Genomic DNA, 20904 nt, shown 5'->3' with positions numbered 1-20904 from the left:
TAAAACATGTAAACTGTAAATCTCAATATCAGTTTCAGCAAATCAAATAATATCAAACGTCGTAAAATGTAAATCATGCGTTGTAATAATTAACTAGAGATCTTCCAATAGATCACGTAAAGCCATGTACCCTCAAATCACCATAATCATCTGGTGTGATTGCAAAGTGATCTCCATGCAACCAGCACGAATAATACTGTATCCCGTGTTATGGCAAAACCCTCATAATTGACGTCCACGGTCCTTTGACATACATGCAAATGCCCTCAAAGGGCTACAAAGCACCCTCGTATATAGTCCTCGAAAAATACCTCAAGATTGTTGGGAGTGTATATATAATCCTTAAATTCTAAATCCATGGCTTAGGGTATAGGTTTGGAAACATAAAACATTCATACTAATTATCTCAAGTGTTTCCAAACTAACAAGTGAATATCAATTTCAACTTTTGTAACTCCATCTTACAATCATAATGTTTCAATAAGATCTGTGAAAACAACCATTTTCCAAACTTGCATCTCTCAATAGATTACTTCAAATAAACATAATTAATAAATCATGCTTACGTTCACGAGACAGTTTAAAAATCATTTCAAACAAATAAACATTTCTAAAATAGGTTTAGGGTTTGCAGGGTCACTCACAACTCAATAGCTTAACTCCTAGGCTATCTTAAATTAATTTCCTCAATAAAAAATATGTCAAATTTGCTTAACATTTCTCAAAATAACAAAAACAACCCAAAAGGTAGTGTCATGGCATGTTCGTCGCTATGCATGGGTGGCAGGCAGCATGCGCGCTGGCATGTGGCTAGTATGAAATATTCAGACTTAGTGTTTAGTGCTGTGTTGTGTATGTCTTATTCTTATGCATTGAGGCGTGGTCATTGTATGCTATATGTTCTCTATATCTTGCGTTCTCGCGTAGTAACTAAACCCTCATTGTGTACAAGTTTTTCTACTGCTTGTCCAAGTGTAAGCGAAACAATAGGTTTCGTGGATAATCTAGAGTCGAACATAGAGAATTGATATCAAAGCTTAGTTCTAGGGTCCACTCTTCGTTTAAGCGGTATGAAAGAATTATCTATACAATATGACAAAGTGAAAGTTTATACTATATCTACTTATCTACACTAGAGAATATATAAAGGGGGAATAAGAATGGAGGTGAGATGAGAGTGCGAACTAACTTGTATTAACGCAATAGTGAAGAAAGATCTCTCCATTACTAGGCGTTAAACCATGTGGGAGCCTTAATGTGATGTATCTTAGATAACTAGCTTATGTTGAAGGCGAACATCTCTCGGTGTCTTGAACACCACACTTGCTCGTCTCTTGGGACGCAAATGACTAAACATGTTTAAGCGAAATATATCTAGAAGATTTCACTTACAAGGCTTATAGAACTTCTCTTTTAAGGGAGACAACCTCTCGATGACAAATACCCACACTTGTTCTCCTTTCAAGATACAAATAATGGAAGTTATCTCGCCAAGGTGAAGTTTGTCTTCAAACTTCTTCTTGCACGCGTTAGCCATGTCCTTACTACTTACTCTCTCGAGTAGTTGGCGACATACACTGGCCAAGTGATGACTATAGCTTAACTAACGCGATAAGCTTTATAAGCTAAGCTTCTTATCAAGAATTTATCATAAGACCAAACTACGGATAACACATTGACAGATGAACAATAAAGAAATGATGGATTAGAAAAGTATAAACATTCAATATATTAAAGAATGTAGGCCTTAGGCCACTGTACAATATGAATAAATACATTGTAAGGAAATACAAAAATGGAAAGTGTATAAATGAACACTACAAGTTAAGGGGAGTGGAAAGTGGCATCTTCTCTACTCGAACTCTAAATTTTCACCTACAGATTGATTGAAGAAAATGAAGACTACTTTTACAGATGGCGAAAAGGCTACTCCTTTTCGCAACTCTCTAGGTTTTCGGTCCATTCAGGCACAGTTTCCTTGGTGTAGAAGGGGGCTTTATATAGGAAACTTTTGACATAAAACTTCTATTCTTTTGATCATGTCAGTGTCGATTGCAGCTTTGTCAAGTCACATCAACTCCAACTACCATTCTTGTCCTCTAGTGAACCTTTCTCTTGTGATGACATAAATCCTCACCTAGAAGTTGTACTTGCCAGATGAGCTCTTCTCGCGTAGCTTTTGTGCAATGTCCTCTTGGATTCACTAGTTTCTTTTTTTGTTCCTATTTCTGCCTTAACACACAAAAAACACGGTAAAACAGATATGAAGGCTTATGTACAATGTATTTCCAAATACTTATGAATTCACAACAGAAGTTACATATTTTGACACTTTTACTACGTGTTTTGGCTTCATTATTCTATCTAAAAGCCTACAATAACTTGTATTTCTACAAGTTATCAATGGTTGTGTGTTTTCCTCAACAAGCCTTGCGCCCATGGTCGCGTTGTCTAGCTTTGCACCTTACTCCACACACATACATTTGGATACTCCGCGTGCACATGACCTGCCGCATGGCCAGGCGAGACGCGCATCTCACGCCACCTGGCTGTGTTCTAGTCATGTCGCATGCATGAAAAAACTTCAGATAACATTTTTTACCTTCACAACGTGTCTAATGAGAGTGTCTTGCATCCTGATACTCAATCACCCTTAAATGTCAACCCAAAATCCTGAACAAGTTCACAATGAACATTTGACTTCAAGAATTCATATCTTTTTATCAAACCTTCAAAAGGAAATAATTCCTTCTACAAACTTTCTTAGAATTTCCTTAACTAGCTTACTTCCAAATTTGAGCTTTAAATTCAGAGTGACGTATTCTATAGTCTTCAAAGGTTCCTCAGAGCTCAAAATCCTTCAAAAACTGACATTTTCCTCTTCCTTGAACTTGTTGAACACCTTCCTCACATCCCATTTCTCTGGCAGTCTCACCTCATCTACTAGATTTCTTTAGTGAGCTTTTACAACCTGTTTGAGAGAAAACACACAAGTAATTTGTGACAACTAACCATTTGAAAATCACCTATTTATATGAGGACACTTGTTCTCCACTCAACCGACCACCCCTTGAACACCTAGCCATTTAACACAGAAAACTTCTCTAGTCTTGGCTACAAAGCTCTCATCGTGTGTCTTTGATTGCCATGACACATAGCTAACCTCTTTGGTTGTTCTTCTCACCCAACATGCTTGGCCCTTGTCATTTAGCTTCTTTTGGCCACCTAACACACGACTTAATGGGTTTTCACCAAACATACCTTTAAGCCTTGTCTTGACACCTTGACATGCTTTTAGAGGTTCTCAACACTCTTCTTAGTTGTCTAGCAATATCTGAAATGCCTAGCATGTCAAAAAGCCTAGTTTTCTACACTGAGCCAAAATTCACACCAATACCCCTTTCTTATCTTATCTTGGCTGCCAACTTCATTAAGCCGACAACACTTGAGCTAATTTCTTCAATCTTACTTAACAATCACTACTACGACAACACTTAATTTTTAATCAACCTATGAGTTTAGCTTAAACATAAGAGTAGAGAATCCAGAGTTTACATTATTTGACATTTAAACATCATTAATTTAATCCAATAAACTAACATGCAAGGTTATTTGATGTTATTTGAACATGTGGTTGATAAACAAGTGGTTTATGTTCAAGTTATAATCTAAAATGTATGTCTATAATAAATTGATAGAAGTTGGGTGGCTTATTTTGATAATGATGGAGGTACGACCTACTTTATAATTGTTACATGAGATGTAAATGTTACAAACAATATGAACCATATTTTTCATGTGAAGACATGTGAATGGGGTATTTAGTGTAAAGAAGTTTATACATAGACCAGATTGGAAAATAATTTGTTTCTTTTTATAACATCGTTACTTGAATGAAACAATATTTCACTAGGATGTCCATAGAAGACATGACCTTAATCATGAGTAAGTTGTGAGCTTTTGTTTACGACAACAGCCTTTTGATCTGTATATGTGAAGGGGCCTTAATATTCAACTCGACAAGCCTACCATTTTGGGGATTTGTCTGAGTTAAGTGCTAAGAACACAACTACACAAGATATAGAACTCACTTCTTCTATTCCTTGGGATAGTAGATGATTACTCCCTTAGTAGTTGATTCTAGGTATAAAACAACGAGGCCTCAACCTCTCACTGGTTTGAAAGGTATTAGTTTATAGTTATACTATAAGTTATTTGTTCATTAGATGGATCAACGATATTTAAGAAGTGAGATATAACTATAGGGGAAAAACGATAATTTAACCCAATAGAAGTTATGAGCAATTGTGAAGGTCGACTCACTATTGATTAGTTATATCCATGGACACATAAATATATCTACAATGTGAATAGTGTAGTTGCTGGTCTTTAGTAAAGCGATCGGTAGCATTAGAGCATCTAAAATGTAGGTTTATTAGGTCCCTCGATAGCATACTACAGATAATTATAGGGAATAATTTGAATTATTCAAATTAATTAAGAGAATTTAAAATATAATGTATTTTGATACACTAACATATATATTTAGTTATAGATATCATCTATAATCCAAAGTATATTATTAGAGAGATATATTTGAATTGTTGGAAATTATGTTCTAAACTCGTAGTTTGTAATCATATTCTATTCAATAAAGTCATTATTTAGAAATTGAATACTATAATCTTAAATCCAATAAAGTAAGTCCTATGGCTATTTTTGAGTAAACCTAAACTTTATGTAGAGACAAACGTGGATCAAGTTCGAGTATATAGCCTAAATAGTCTATAGTATATGAATAAAGGTTGGACGCCTTATTTAGAGAAACTATGGATGCGGCCCACTTTGTAGTTAGTACAAACAAGGTGATCTTGAATTTTTCATGTAGAGATATGAAAGTGGGGGCATCCTATGTAAAGTGTTTACATAAGACGAACCACGAAACAGTCACTTTTACATTATAAGTCGTTTACTTTTTAAAACTGACTATCTCGATTATTGATGACCTTGGTAACTTAATCTTAATCCTGAGCTAATTATGAACTCCTGTTCACACGAGATTATCCTTAGATCTACATAGGTGAGAGTAGATTATTAGCGTTGGCCCAATAAGCCTCTCATTTTACGGGTAAGATCAAGTGGATAGATGGAGAAATAGGGTGCAAGATGGAATTCACTCCTACTCGCTTTAGGGTTAATAGATAGATTGTTCCCTTAAGAACTGAATCCGAGTCTTGAGTAAGAGGCCCCACCCTCTCATTGGCATAAGAGAGGTTCGGTTTATAGGTTAGACCTTAAACCAATTGTTCAATAGTGGATCATGGGACTTAAGAAGCAAGATACAGTCTTGGGGGTAAAATGGTATTTTGACCCAGTTGAGATTATAAACAACTTGTAAAGGATTAGCTTACTGATCATGGTTATATCAAATAGACAAAAATATATCTATAGTGAGGGGAGTGCAACTACGAGACTTTAGTGGAATGACACATCAGTTAATGAATGTTGATTAGCTCGGTCTAAAAGAGTTTATCTAGTTAATCTCGGATCGTTGGAGTCTATGATCTATAGGCCCATTAAGTTCCCATAGAATAAACTTAGAATAGTATGTTGGAATGAATCGAATTGTTCGAATTAGGCGAGAAGAAAGAAACCGATTATATATGTGATATAGTCGACGAATTTCAAATTAGAGAAAGAACTTTATGTTTAAATGAGATTTAAATATTAAAAACATGAACGCAGATTCATACTCAGAAGCCAAAAAATGATGAAAATAGTCAAAGTTGTAAAAAGGCATAATGTTGACTTTTTGACTAAAAAGTTAAACTTTGACTGACAAATAATTTTATTAAGGGTCTGTATTATTTATTAGAGTCAAAAGAGTTGATACTAGGTTGTAATTGCAATAATTGGGAGAGGAAAAAAGAAAAAAAATTATAGAAATCAAAGGACATACCTGACTAAGCCCTTTAGACCCAATGACCCGACCCGCAACCCAATTCCTTGTGTGCCCCAAGCGTTTGTCGCGAGTCCTTGCTGGTTACGGGCCTAACTCGATACCTACCCGACCCGATATATCTTTTCATTTGTTGACCCCCGTGTGCCTGATCCATTTTTGACTCGCTCCATTGACCCGTTCCTAATGGTTGACTAGGTTGACTTAGGCCGATTCAAGCCCACTGGTTGGGTTTTGGGTCGATTCAAGTGGTTCGTGAGTAATTTTGTACTACACCAATTTATTATTATAATAATTTTAGATTTTAGCTTAATTTAGGGTCCAAAACTGTCACACCCTCTCTTGAACTACTTGTTAGCTTAGCCCAAAAGAGGGCATGAAGCCAACTGACATTGCTTTCCTCTAATGATACCTGTCGACTCTGCTGAACTCTTTAACATGATAAACATGCTAATCTAGTATATAAACCATTATACATGCAACAAAACACAGCGGAACCTAAACCAATCATAGACAAACATGAAGTTGAGGGCTGGAATAACTGATTTAGCAAGTAAACCTGATGGAGACACCTTAACCAAAAATATAAACAACAAAAGTTTAACAACTGCAACACCTAGAGCTTACACAAGCTATAGAGGATCTATATATTATAAAAACATATACAACAAAACAAAACAAACTTTATGTATAACTCCAACCACGTACTGCAATTGATATGTGAGCTTCAGCAGACTAAGGCAATTTATCAGGCACTGGGAGCTCGATCTCTACCTGGAAAGTGGAAAAAAAACATTTTGGAAGGTAATCTATAAAGCTTAGTGAGTGACTTAGTTTAAAACTATAAATTTAAAAATCAGAGTACGTGAAAACTTTACACATATAAATATGTTTAATCAAGCGGTAAATATAAACATATAATAATAAGAAAAACTTTCTCAAATACTCAACAGGTATGTCAATGAAATCTAGCAAGACATATCAAGTATATAAAAACATTTTAACTAACATGACAAATCTACGTTGTTTAGGGCACGCTCAGTATAACCAATGTTTACTAACTCTACGATATAGTGCGGCACGCCCAACACTCCCATCGTTTTTGTTGTAGTGGGGCTCATCCAAAACTCACGACAACATCATTATTACGAAGTACACTCAACGTCGACAACAAAATCTAACCTGTTTGCACACGGTACCATAAGCCTCGACTCAATATCTCTCTCATGTAGTTAGCAGAAATCTCAAGAAGTTATATGAAAATATTAAAATATGCCTGCTATATTTATGTTTCATAAAACTCAAGCTTACTCAGATTGTTCATGGAAAACTGAAAATCTAAAAACAACACTTGCTTAAAATGGGATTGTTTGAACTACTTTTCAGAAAAACGATAATAACGTGCTCGTATATAAATTTCTTCATAAAACCTAAGGTTGAAACTTATGCTTGAAAGCATTTGTGAAAATCACGTGTTATTCAGAAAATCAGATTCAAATATAGCAACACAATCATAGATTATAATTTAGAAATTATTTTTGAAATCTGTTTGATACTCACAACCTTAGGCTAATTCTTTGGAGTGTAGACTCGGCTTATTTCTTCTTGGCCTGTCAAACAAACTAAAACCAAGCTTTAAAATCTTATATAGTATTGTATCTTTATACTAACTTAAGATGAAACACAAAATATGACATTTAAAAAATTTCAAACTTAGACATATAAGAGTATTTCTCCTATTTCCCCAAAATTTTTCAGATTCAACAACTTAACTTCATACATTCATAACTTTCTCAATACTTCACCACAATTAATGTACTTTATATTAAACTCTTCATTTTAAACTCCTCTATAACTCAATTGAAGGAAAGAAAATGAGAGTCTCAACCGATTACTACAAAAATGGCTCAAAACAGAGAAAGTTCAAAATCGAGTCTTCTACTATCCCTTGAAAGAAAATGAGAGTCTCAACCGATTACTACAAAAATGGCTCAAAACAGAGAAAGTTCAAAATCGAGTCTTCTACTATCCCTTGACTTGCTCCTGAAATTAAGCTTACTTCTAGTCCTTTTTGGCTCATGATTTCTTCATAAAAGTTGTAGGAAGTTTCTTATGATTTTCAACCATACCTAATAAAACTTCTAACTCCCTCTGTATAATCTAGAAAACTCAAAAAACTAGAGCCTTCACGAATTTGCACATAAAATTTATAACCTGAATGCCTATTTGAAACACACTAACCTAACATCAGAATTTGCTCACGCTTCCTTCATAAATCTTGTTAGAAATTGAAATAAAAGTTCCAACAAAATAAACGTCACCTTTTAATTCCTCTTTCGCAGTGCAAACCTACTCAGAAATCAAAGGATGTTTGTGTGAATTCAATATGTCCAGAAACTGAATTGAGTTTGATGATCCCTATCTTCTTCAACCTCCAAATTACAGAATATTTGCTTCCAATCTTTACAAACTCTCCCCCAAAGGAGCTATGATTTGAAGAACCAAAAGGAGATGAGAAATGGGAGAAGAACCCTTGGCCGTGGAGAAGAAGAATGAGAAAGAAAAAAAATACAACAAACTACTAAAATATTTACGACCCCTGTAACAAAGCCCATAAAGTTAGCCATTTTTTAAATATTCCAAGTTTACCCTTCCATCTTTTTCTCTTCTCTGCAATTTTTTTTCGTCTTCCTCTGTACTCTTCTTTTTTAGCTGCGATTTTTTCTATCTTTTTTTTTTTTTTTAAGATTTGGGTAACTAAATCTATTTCTTTCTATCGTCTTTCTTGTTTTTCTCTCTTTTTTTAGGTGCCTACATGTCTTTCTTCCTCTTTCTTCTTTTTCCTTTTTTTTATTCACTGCATGCATCGTATCGTCTTTCTTCTTTTCTTTTTTACATTTAGATTAGGTAACCAAATCTGATGGTGTATAAGAATCTTGAAAAAATTGGTTAGACATTTAAATTAGGGTAACCAAAACTAAAAAATTGTGTATAAAAAATATTGAAAAAAATCGTCTATACCAAATTAAAAAAAAAAAAAGATTTGGGGTAACCAAATCTAAACGATCGTGTAGCTAAATCTAAACGATCGTTTAGTCAAATCTAAATGATCGTATACCAAATTTTGAAAAAAAATGGTTTATATTTGGGGTAGCCAAATCTAAACGATCGTGTACCCAAATCTAAAAAATCGTCTAGCCAAATCTAAACGATCGTGTAACCCAATTAATTAAACGATCGTGTAACCAAATTAAATGATAGAATTGAAAAAACAAATCTAAACGATCGTGTACCAAACAATAGTCAAATCAAAACGATCATGTACCAAATCGCATTACCAAATATATTACGCACATTGTTGACAGAGAATTTTTGGTATTTTACACAGTGGACCTCTGGGCTTTTTCCATTTTCGGAATTGTTCTATATAGTGTAAATAGTTTGCCTCTTTTTTATATTTTTTAAATGACACCTAATATATAATTTTATTTCCATTTCTTTTTCCTTCTATTTTTCTTTTTTTAAAAAAAAATCCAAAATGATTAACACAAAGCATTGTCATTTTCTTCTTCTAACAACTTAAATTCAACTTCCTATATTATATGACAATAGCAAAGAATCCAAAGAGAATCTTGGGTTTACAAAAATCATTCCATTTTAGGGTGTTTTTCAATTAAATTATGCATGTGATGTATGCTTTAATTACTTTTAAACTGAATGTGCATAAAGAATGCATAGATTTAAATTTCTATCATAGGTTAACATGTTTATGCATTGAAAGTATGTTATAATTGTTATAATGTATAGTACGCATGTTAGTGAATTAATATGGAAATTAATTAATATGATTAATTAATTGTTTAATTAATTAAATTAATTTTGATTAAATATGATTTAATGAAATTAATTAATTAAATTAATTTTGATTAAATATGATTTAATAAAATTAATTAACTATTAATTTAATTAATTTAATTAAATATGATTTAATTAAAAGTTAAATAAATTGAAATCCATATTAACTAATTTCTTTATAGATGGTTGTTGAATATATGTTATAGGTTAGTCTTTAATTTTATAAGTGTTATAAAATCAAGTAGACTCTTAAAATCTATCACTAAGATAAGTTGCATGCTCACCTAGGTCAAACTTATCAACCAATTTTTCATAAAATTAGGTCGATATCTTATAAAATTGGTTACAAGAGGCTCACCTGATTCGATCTTCTCAACAAGTGAGATAAGATGACTAAGGTTGGAGGTTCTTAAGTTGACGGTTTACGGAACACTTACTATCTAGAGATCGTATTCAATTTCTGAGCCTAGTTAACCTAGTTTTATGAGCATGCGTGAGAGATGGGAGGTAATAAAATTGGTTTATCACCTAGACATCGTAGGTTAAAATCCAATATAATAGTTATGCTCTAATGTTTCTCTTAGACTTAGGAATTGTTTAAGTTAGCCTAAATATAATCCTAAAGTATTAGAAAACCCTTAAAACCATTATAGAACACTTCAGCAAGAGAGGAGTAGTATACTTTTAGCTCTAGCGTCCTTAAGAGTTCACACCGTGAGGTCCATGCATGTAGGGTTGTGGGTCGTGCATATGAGCGGACTCCCTTCGAAGAGTGTTTGCATGGATCAATATCAAAATGAATAGGGGAAGTAGTTCATAGTAAGTGGGTGAGGGATATATAACAGCACATCCCACGGTCTCTTCCATTAGGTCGCACTGTGAGATTCCTATAATGCGCCTGCTTGTTTGTTCTAGAATGATGTTTCCTTCGAAGGGTTGTATTATAGGATTCGGAACACAGCGAACTCTAAATATGGATAGGTTTTCTTAGATCGACTTTCATATTGACTTTCCACTTTTTGGAGCATGTTGATTCTGATCTATGAGATCCAAAAATGGCAGATTACACTTACAAGAATTACTAAGTTGTTAGTATATTCTTGACCAAAGTAGCGATAACTAAGATCTATAAAGAATAAGCAATTATTCTAGAGTTAGCATCTAGTCAAGATGATCTTGGTTTAAAGGAGGAATAATCAACTAGCCTTCGATGGAGATTATTCTAAACTATTGAAATATCGTTGCAAAATACAAATAATGAAGGGTACATTATTAATAATTACTAAATTAGATTGGCTTCTTTATGATTATAGTTTTTCTAAAAAGAACATGTTTGTTTTTTCAGCATTAGTAGTTCAATAGTTTAGCTTTTAGCTTCCAAAAAACTTAATGGCAATAATTATGCGGCATGAAATCAAATCTTAACACGATACTAGCGGTTGACGATTTAAAGTTTGTCTTAACTGATGAGTGTCCTCAAAACTCTACCTCGAATACTAACCGAACTAGTCTGAAAGCATATGATCGATGGGTAAAGGCTAATGAAAAAGTATGTGACTACATTCTTGCCAGCATGTCTGATGTTCTGGCAAAGAAACATGAATCCTGAGCCACGATTAAAGAGATTTTCATTAAGGGCAATGTTTGGGCAACTAGAATAGTCCCTAAGACACGAGGCAATCAAATACATTTACACTAAGCATATGAACGAGGGAACCTCTGTTAGAAAATATGCCTTGGACATGATGATGCACTTCATACCACTTCAGACAAATGCGTCTTTAAACGAAATGGAGTTTAATCTGACAATCCTTCTAAACGAGCTCCAGCGATTTAAGAACCTTACCATGGGTAAGGGGAAGCAAGTGGAAACAAATGTTGCTAACACAAAAAAGAAGTTTTCAAGAGGATCATTCTCTAAAACCAAAGCTGAAACCTCAAAACCTAATGCTGAATTAAAGAAGAAGGGAAAAGGGAAGACTTTCAAACAAAACAAGGAAAAGAAAGCTATAGAAAAAGGTAAGTGTTACCACTGTGGCTAGAACAAGCACTGGTTAAGGAACTGGCCAAAGTACCTTACAGAGAAAATGACAGAAAAGGAAACACAAAGTAAATATGATTTACTAGTTGTAGAAACATGGTTAGTGGAATATGAAAATTCAACCTAGTTACTAGATTCGTGAGCCACTAACCATATTTGCTTCTCATTTCAGGAAAATAGTTCTAGAACAAAGCTTTTAGAAGGCGAGATCACTCTCAAGTTTGGAACAGGAGAGATGGTCTTAGCTGAAGCAGTGAGAGATCTTAAGTTGTATTTTGAACATAGATATGACATACTTAAGAATGTCTTGTATGTACCTCAAATGAGAAGAAATTTAATATCCATCTTTTGTATTTTGGAACAAATGTATAAAATATCTTTTGAAATTAATGAGTTGTTCATTTTCTATAAAGGTAATCAAATTTTTTCTCCTATACTCGAAAGCAACTTATATAAGTTAAGACCAACCAGAGAAAATTTTGTCTCAAATACTAAAATGTTCAGAACAGTTGAAACTGAGAATAAAAGATAAAAATTTTCTTTAAACGCCTATTTATGGCACTTTAGACATGGTCACAAAAATCTCAATAGGATCGGAGATTAGTTAAGAGTGGGCTCCTAAGTAAGTTAGAAGATAACCCTTTTGCCTCCTTGTGAATCTTGTCTTGAAGAAAAAATGACGAAGAGATCTTTTACTAGAAAAGGTCTCAGAGTCAAAGGACCTTTAGAACTTGTACGTTCGAACCTTTGTGGACCAATAAATGTCAAAGCTCGAGAAGGGTATGAATATTTCATCAGTTTCATTGATGATTATACAAGATATTGCCATATTTACTTAATACATCATAAGTTTGATTCTCTTGAAAAGTTCAAAGAATATAAGGCTGAAGTAGAGAATGAATTAGGCAAAACAATAAAGATACTTCGATCAAATTGAGGTGGAGAGTATATGGACTTACGATTCCAAGACTATTTAATAGAACATGAAATCCAGTTACAACTCTCTATACCTAGTACAACTCAACAAAACAGTGTATCAGAAAGAAGAAATTGAACCTTGTTGGACATGGTTCACTTTATGATGAGTTTTGCTTAGTTGCCAGATTCTTTTTGGGGATATGCTTTAGAGACAACTACCTATATTTGGAATAATGTTCCCTCTAAAAGTGTTTCAGAAACACCTTATGAGCTGTAGAAAAGGTGTAAAGGAAGTTTACGTTACTTTAGAATTTGGGGATGCCCGACACACGTGTTGGTACAAAATCCTAAGAAATTAGAACATCGTTCAAAATTATGTCTATTCGTAGGTTATCCAAAGGAATCAAAAGGTGGTCTGTTTTACGATCCTTAAGAAAATAAAGTATTTATATCGAAAAATGCCACATTCTTAGAGGAGGATCACATTAGGATCATCAACTTCACAGTAAACTTGTATTAAGTGAGATTTCTAAAAGTGCTACAAATATTCCTAGTTCATTCACCAAAGTAGTTGACAAAATTAGAAAATTCGGTCAATCACACCATTCTCAAGAGTTGAAAGAGCCTTAACATAGTGGGAGGGTTGTTCATCAGCCTAATCGCTACTTGGGTTTAACTGAAACTCAAGTCGTCATACCTGATGATGGCATGGAGGATCCATTAATTATAAACAGGCAATGAATGATGTGGATGATGACCAATAGATCAAAGCCATAAACCTCGAAATGGAGTTTATGTACTTTCAATTTTGTTTGGACTCTAGTAGATCAACCAAATGACATAAAACCTATTGGTTCTAAATGGATCTATAAGAGAAACGAGACCAAGCTGGTAAAGTACAGACTTTTAAGGCTTGACTTGTGGCAAAGGGTTATACGCGACGAGAGAGAGTGGACTATGAAGAAACTTTCTCTCTCGTTGCCATGCTTAAGTCGATTAGAATATTCTTATCCATCGTCACTTTTTATGATTATGAAATTTGGCAGATGGATGTCAAGACAACTTTTGTAAATGGCAATCTTGAGTAGAGTATCTATATGACTCAGTTAGAAGGGTTTATAGAACATGGTCAAGAACAAAAGGTTTGTAAGCTTCAAAAATCAATTTATGGATTAAAACAAGCATCTAGATCTTAGAATATAAGATTTGATACTGCGATCCAATCTTATGGCTTTGAACAAAATGTTGACGAGACTTGTGTTTATAAAAAAGTAGTCAATTCCATCGTATCATTCTTAGTATTATATGTAGATGATATTCTACTTATTGAGAATGACGTAGGTTATCTTAATGATATCAAAAAATGGCTAGCTACACAATTTGAAATGAATGATTTGGGAGATGCACAATATGTCCTCGGGATTCAAATTGTTCAAAATACTAGGCATGTCTCAAGCTTCTTATATAGACAAAATGTTGTCTAGATATAAAATGAAGAATTCCAAAAAGGGTCTGTTGCCATACAGATATGGAATTCATCTGTCAAAGGAACAATGCCTTAAGACACCTCACGAGGTTAAGGATACGAGAAATATTTCCTATGCTTCCGTTGTCGGGAGTCTGATGTATGCAATCTTATGTACTAGATCTGACGTTTGCTACTCAGTAGGGATGGTTGTATGTATCAGTCCAATCTCAAATGTGATCACTGGACAATCGTTAAGAATTTTCTAAAATATCTTAAAAGAACAAAAGACTACATGCTTGTGTATGGTACTAAGGATCTAATCCTTATTGGATACACTAATTCTGAGTTTCAAATTGATAAAGATGCTAGAAAATCTACAATAGGATCAATATTCACTCTAAACGGAGGAATAGTAGTGTGGAGAAGCATAAAGCAAACTTGTATAGCCGACTCTACAATAGAAGCTGAATACGTAGCAGCTTACAAAACAGCAAAATAAGCAGTATGGCTAAGGAAATTCTTGACAGATCTGGAAGTTGTTCCAAATATGCATCTGTCAATCATGTTATACTATGATAATAGTGGTGTAGTTGCAAACTCAACAGAACCTATAAGCCATAAACGGGGAAAGCATATCGAATGCAATTACCAACTTATCAGAAAAATTATACATCTTGATGACGTTGTAGTGACCAAGATATCTTCTGAGCAAAACATTGTTGATCCTTTTACAAAAGCACTCACGACTAAGGTGTTTGAGGGTCACCTACAGAGTTTAGGTCTACGATGTTTGTAAACTAGGACAAGTGGGAGACTTATTGGACATGTGCCCTAGTTTTTTATATTGAGCTAACTATGAACTCCTATTCACACGAAATTATCCTTAGATCTGCATAAGTGAGAGCAGCTCATTAGTGTTGGCCCAATAAGTCTCCCATTTTAGGGGTAAGATTGGATGGATAGCTAGGGAAATAGGGTGCAAGATGAAATTCACTCATACCCGCTTTAAGGTTAGTAGATAGGTTTTTCCCTTTAAGGACTGAATCTAAGTCTTGAACAAGGGGTCTCATCCTCTCATTGGCTCGAAAGGGATTCAGTTTATAGGTTGAACCTTAAACTAATTGTTCAATAGTAGATTAGTGGGACTTAAGGAGTAAGATGTAGCCTCGAGGGTAAAAAGATATTTTGACCCAACTGAGCTTACGAACAACCTATGAAGAATTAACTTACTAATCATGGTTATATCAAATGGACACAAATATATCTATAGTGAGGGAAGTGTAAATACGAGACTTTAGTGCAATGACTCGTTAGTTAACAAATGTCGATTAGTTCGGTCTAAAAGAGTTTAGTCAATTAATCTCGGATCATTGGAGCCCATGATCTATAAGTCCATTAGGTTCCTCTACTAGCTCATATAGAATAAACTTAAAATAGTATGATGGAATGAGTTGAATTGTTCGAATTAGGCAAGGAGAGAAATCGACATGTATATGTGATATAGCCAACAAATTTCAGATTAGAGATAAAGTTTTATGTTTAAATGAGATTTAAATATTAATAATATGAATGCGGTTTCATACTCAGAAGCTCGGAAATGACGAAAATAGTCAAAGTTGTAAAAAGTCAAAATGTTGACTTTTTGACTAAAAAGTCAAACATTGACGGTTAATATATTTAAATGTGTTTTGAATCTTGAGAAAATTAATACGGATTCATGCTCGAGAGGTCGAAATTAGTCAAGACGAAAAAAATTGTAAACGGTCAAAATGCTGACTTTTGGGTTTGAAAAATCAAAGTTTGACTTTGACCAAATGACAATTTTGCCATGTGACCAAAGTTAGTGGGAAAATCCAACATTTTGTTGGATAATCCCACTAACTATAGTGAGCTAGGTGTTAGCAGACTATGAATGCCTTAAGCCTACTAATGGTTAATGGGTTATGTGTTGTTGGCCCATGAGCTTGCATGCACATGCAACTTTACATACACATGCAACTTTACATGCACATGCAACCTTACATGTGAATTCTCAATTGGGCTCCCCTCTTGAAAAAAGTTGGTTCTTTTGAAGAAAAATTGGGCTGCTGATTTTTTCCTTCATATTTTCTAAAACCAAAAAAAATCCAACCCTATTCCATAAATCATTTCCATCTTCTTTCTCTCTCCTAGTTTCCTTCATCCAACAGGTCCCACAATCAGATTCTGAGTCCGAAGGATAGTAGGTCAACCCTAGTTGTGGTTCAAGCATCAAGCGAAGCTTCGAATGTAAGTTTTCTTAGAAAAACCTAATTTTAAATTTATTTTCGATTTAATGCTTGTTAATCAATTGCATTTAGAGTAGATTATCGATTTCTTTTCCGCCATGTATGTTTAATCTCTATCATGTACATGATTAAATATTAAATTCATATGAAATTATTATATAGAGGGATTTAGAAATATAAGATACTAAAAATATTAATTATTAATTATTTGTATTAAATATGATTTAATACACCATGGTAGGTTATTTAATTTGTTGAAAGAATTGTGGAATCCTAAAGAGAATGGGTTAATGTTATCTGTGAGAACCTACAACATTAACCCAAATTCTTTAAGAGTTAGAGCCCACACTTTAGCTCTTTAAGGAATTCAAAAGAATAGCAATAAGTATCACGCGTGTGGTATGTTCTTCAAGATTTGTAGAAGGGTACGATTCATGGTGAAGGAGAGGATTATATGAAGTTTTGAATCTTCAAAGGGTAATTTCAACCTCTCTCCATTTTTAACTACATTAGTAACATACTTGGATTACATGGATATTTATCATTGCTAATGTATGAATACTGTGTGCTATTTTTATTAAGATAAAAACTAATTTTCTTATATTGAACAACGACCATATGCTTCTGTGAGAATTCGATTCCCTTTAAATAGAAGATTATTTTTGGATGAGTTTTCTGGTATTTTAATTTTGCAATAGAAGGTTTTAAAATGTTGTGAACCTTTGGTTCAAATAGCTAGAGATGAAACTCATCTTTATGAAAACTACAGAAGAAAAATATTGACAACGTTATTTATTAATGCAAATGGACACATATTTCCTTTACTTTTGCTACTGTGGAAGCAAAGATTGTGTCTAATTGGTCATGGTTCTAAGTATTGCTATGAATACACGTTACTCAATGAGATGGTATATATTTAATTTTGGATAGACATAGAGACATTCTATCTACAGTGAACAATGAGCAAATTAAATTGGTCGGAGTGAGCCTAAAGCCTATCATCGTTATTGTTTGTGTCGTGTTGCTTGTAACTTCAATAATAAGTACACATCAAACAAACTGAAGAATTAAGTGTGTAAGGCTACTAATTAATACTCGATGCAAGTTCATCAAATGCATGAAAAGGTTATAGCAATTGTACCCTAGTGTCTTGGATATTTTTCTGATACAAATTTAGACAAATGACCACAAAAACAACTGAATGAATATCATTTGTAACACTTAGAACTCTTGTAACATTGAGGAAGTTAGAGAGTCATGTTCTTATGCTTCAAGAATAAGATACCTAATTAACTTTATCCTTATAATACAAACCTTTTAGTATATTACTTGAATACAATCCATTTGTATGTCAACCACATACTGTCAAAGTTATATTAAATAACCTTGGATCTTAGTTATGCTAATAATAAATCACACTTTATTGATTTAAAAATAAATCACATTATATATTCAACAATTTGTTTAATAATTTACAAACAATGAGATTTAGGACATAAATCCCAATAGTCATATATTCTAGCTACAAATGGTCCATCTACAAGTAAAATCCCAACTCAATTAGTTGTTACAACTAATGAGTCTGCAATACACTTGAAACGTGGTGGACCAATAGGTTCGAAAGATAAAAATCTTTCGAAAAGAAAAAAAAATCAAATTTTAAAATGACATAATTGAAATGAGCATTAAAAAGGAAAATTATAGATATGACTAATGAAAAAAATGCTCAAAATACTCAATTATATAAAGATAACAAAGAGGTTTCTATAAATTATATCATGACAGAAAAAGATGGAATAAAACTAATGTAATTTTAGACAACATTTTTGGTTATAATGTTACTCATGATATTATTTAGAAAATGAGGATTATGAAACTTGATTTATCGAAAAATGTCATTATACTAAAGGATGACTCTAGTGAAAAGAACTATTCAAGTTGAATTAAACTCACTTTCAAAATATGAAGTTTCTAGACATGTAGTCCATACATCTGAATGTGTAAAACCCATGAGAATACAAATGGGTATTTGTATGTAGAACAATTGAAAATAATGATGTTGTGATATATAAAGCACAACTTGTTGCACGAAGGTTTTCTCAAAAACTAGGCATTGATTATGGGAAAAGATATTCTCTTGCAGTAGATGCTATATCATTAAGAGGTTCTTTGTTAGATTGTAATCAAATTGGAATGTGATGTAATCCAAATATTATATTTGGATTAAGCGTTTTAGATTCGAATTGTAATACTAATCTCATTTTTGTTTTAATAGTCTCCAGTCAAGCTCTCCTTTCCATTATTTTCACTCTTCACAATGCCATTTTGTTTCGTCCTTGATTCTACATGTATTCCAATACCCCTTTAATTCCTAGTCATCTTGATTACGTTCTACCTCCAGAAACAACCCTTAAGATACTTAATTAGAGTGACTATATATTAGCTTGACTTGCATCTTATGGATGTAGTTGTAACATATCGATACGAATCTCTCTTGAGAACAAACTCTGTATTAAAATTTATGAAGAATATAAGATAACAAAATCATATATTCAAATTCCAGAGATCATTTTGTGGACCGAAACAATCAAGAGAAATATAGTATAATCATCTCTAATTGAATAATATTATTTATTGTAAAAAGGTTATCAACCTTTTAGTATACGTTTGTGTGGCAAACCCAAATTTAACGATGTTGTAAGAATACGATGAGATTTATCTAATTGTGAAGGGTACATCACCTTTAAATTTATGTTTTTTTTCTTCCCAGTGCTCATCATGCTTGGAATAATAAAATGAGAAGATTAAAATGTTAAAAGACTCTTTGACTTTAAATATGAAATACGAGAGAACTTTGTCCATTGATATCATTTTTGAATTTAACAACCTAAACTCCTAAGTAGGTTTTAAGTTCAAGGTGATCTCTGGAGGTATCTTAAAAGTACATATTTCTTAGACAAAATTAACACTAGACAAAGTTCTATCTGCACTACAAGAAATTGTGACTCCCCAGAAACGCATCAAATCATTGGAAAATATATCAAAATGTGTCAAGAAATGATCTTCAAATGCATAGAGGCCCGTCGGGAGAAACACATCGGGGAGAATTTGTTATTTAAAAGCAATTGAGATTTTTGTCCTTTTTTTTTATTTTTTTTACTAAAAAAGAATAAAAAGAAAGAAACAAAATGAAATAAAATTGAAACAACCTAAAATATATTCACGCGACCCCTAGTTTCTCAATATAATTCAACAAGGGAGAGATTGAAGCATTACATTTGCTCAGAACTTCATCCCAATAATATATATGTTGAACATTCAAACATTTTAATTTGATTTGATTTTAATATTTTTAATGTCAAACATCAAAATTTCAAATCATTTGCTAACTTATCATATAACTTTTATTAAATTTTAAATTGCTAAGGTATGTAATTATTTGTCATATCATCGTCATCACTTAACGATTCGGTCAGTATTTCATTAGTTCAAAGTTAATTCATGGACCATTTAAAATCACTTGTAAAGATGAGAAATGAAATTGTACCTTTTGAAATATTAGTGACCAAGTGTTAATATACATCAACTATAAACCTAGAAACCAAAAATACATTTTGTATAATCGAATTTTTGGTACAATCTGTTTGCATAACAAACTAATAGGCACTATTCATATTTGATGTAATCAATTATAGAATAATAATTTTTAAGTTTAAACCATATATTTTCAAAATATTTATTTTATTTTCAATTTTATCCCTTTTTCTTAATAACTTCTATTTTTCTATAGGTTAATTATTCAAATTTGTGCACAACTAAAATTATAGGTTATAGACCAAAGTCTAATTTAAGCCTTAAAAAAGATCTTCTTCCAATTTCTTAATGCAAAATATAACTTATTGAGTATTTAACTTCTTAATGGCTCTCCTTTTCATTGTAGAGGCCTAGAAATTGACAGCCCAACAAGACTAATCAAAACCAATTCACACTTAAATTTTAAAGAACCTCCCAATAAATAAATTAATAATATATAAAGAAAAAAAAAACAAATTTAAATGGATAGTTGTGAAATCTTACCTCATAGACTTCTAAATAAGCTTACCTTTAAAGTATTGTCATTGGCAGTTGCATTTATTTATTGTAATGTGAACAACCTTAATTTCTTGCTATCTACTACTTGTTTGATAATGTCATAAATATCATTTTTTTTTCCATACCTGATATAAAGAATCATCTCTGAAATTATTATTCCCCTAATTAATGAGATAGTGTACTAAATTTTGTTTTCAACCAAATTAAAATTTTTAATGACTCACTTTTGCTTTTGTTTTTTTAAAAAAAATCAATTAATTCTTGAAACTAATATACAGCTTAAAGTGGAAAATTCGAATAAATC

Source organism: Cucumis melo, chromosome 2 (genome assembly GCF_025177605.1).
Source record: "Cucumis melo cultivar AY chromosome 2, USDA_Cmelo_AY_1.0, whole genome shotgun sequence".
In the NCBI taxonomy this organism is placed as follows: domain Eukaryota; kingdom Viridiplantae; phylum Streptophyta; class Magnoliopsida; order Cucurbitales; family Cucurbitaceae; genus Cucumis; species Cucumis melo.
This window is presented reverse-complemented; position numbering follows the sequence as displayed.